The sequence below is a fragment of the Pygoscelis adeliae genome, unplaced genomic scaffold (assembly GCF_000699105.1).
Source record: "Pygoscelis adeliae isolate BGI_AS28 unplaced genomic scaffold, ASM69910v1 Scaffold113, whole genome shotgun sequence".
In the NCBI taxonomy this organism is placed as follows: Eukaryota; Metazoa; Chordata; class Aves; order Sphenisciformes; family Spheniscidae; genus Pygoscelis; species Pygoscelis adeliae.
In genome coordinates, this window is record NW_008825108.1 from 14,680,230 (window position 1) to 14,681,883 (window position 1,654).

Here is a 1,654-nt window from a genome sequence, read left to right on the forward strand (position 1 = left end):
AAAATGTCAACAACATCAGCAGAACGGTGAGAGGAGGGCCACTGTGCAGGCAAGGACAAGCTGGGGAGTGCAATCGTGGGGAGGCAGCCGTGATAAAACTGCGTGGAGGTGAACAACGGGAGAGACTCAGTGGCAGCCTGGAGGTAGCTCAATGGACTGAGTCAACAGGGTGGTCAAGGCTAAAGCGAGAAGCAAGAAGGATTTGACCATCACACAGTTTCTTTTCTTTTGCCTCCTGTTTTCAGGCGATCATGGTGGTGATTTTTTCTATCTGTAAAATGCTCTTGACATCCCCAGAGCGTAGCACATCTCAGAAGGGAGAGACTGAAATCACAGACGGTGCCTGCATGCCCCCTCTGCCCCTCTGCAGTCAGCAGCTCTGCAGAGGTGTGGCCCCAGTATTCAGTCAACTCCAGAAACCTGGGGAACAACCTCGTCCCCATTCAGCAAGATCTTATGGCCACAGGTACTAACCTAGTGCCCTGAAAAAGTGTTGCCGATTCCAAACCATGAAAATAGAAACTTCCATTGCCTGCAGCAAATTAATTAACAAAGTACACAATAGTCGGAAGAGTTTTTCTCCTGCTCACTTTGTAACCTGCACATTTGGATTTTTATCTGTTTTCTACTCAGCCTGCAAACTGCTCAGAGAGGGCATATTGCATAGCTACTTTTCAGAGTGGACTGCTGTCCTTCCCGTCGCACTGATGGAGGAAACGAGGGTGCCTTCTCCCACAACGACCCACTGAACACTAGAAGAAATACATTATTTGCTTGCTTGATTTTACTCCATTCCCTGCTAGCTCTGCATGTCACACTACACTTTTGAATGAAGAAAATGTCAGTGTGTTCCCTGATACGCAGCATGGGATAGCATTTGGCTGCATGCAAATCACAGGAAAACTGAGGTGGGAGGCCAGTATTTAATTTTCATCCTCATGTCAAACATACTTGTCAGTCCATACCACCCAGTGTTTTCAAATGCAGGTCAACTTAGATCAGTAGCTTGCCAGTAAAGAAGCAAAAGTGACATAAAATAAACAGAAAGCCTCCTACCTCCCTGCCACCAACAGCCTGTGTTGTTAGTGACAATCATCCTCTGCTACTCACCACCGGCACACAGCCCTCTCTCCTCTTTGCCAGAGCATGGCTTTTGACTTTGTTATCTCCATTTGTTCACAGTTCTCTGAATCAACAGATGCTCCACCACCCAACACACACTGTTAGTCCTATCTGACCAGAGAGACAATAAACATACAAATACAAATGGCAAAACCAGATCTTTTTAGCTTGTGAACAACTGTGTTCCTCCAAATAAAAACCGAATCAGACATTCAGGTTCTCCTAGGATCTTCCCCTGCACTAATATGCATTCCCAGGTCTAAGAGCAAATACGTTTTTAATCCTCCGCTTTCTCCTTAGAAATGCACTGTGAGAAATTACGAACTGCAAATACCCAAACAATATAAAATGAGCAGTTCTAAATATGCATCACAGATTGCAGGGGGAAGACCCTAGCAATTAATGGAAGTAGAAAACTCTCAGTCATCAGTGAAAATTTAGTGGAAAATCAATCAAATCTGTAAAGTTCACCATTTTGGGGGAAAATGCGAAACTAAGCCAAACCAGGATTGTCAGTTCCTTAAAAATGTGA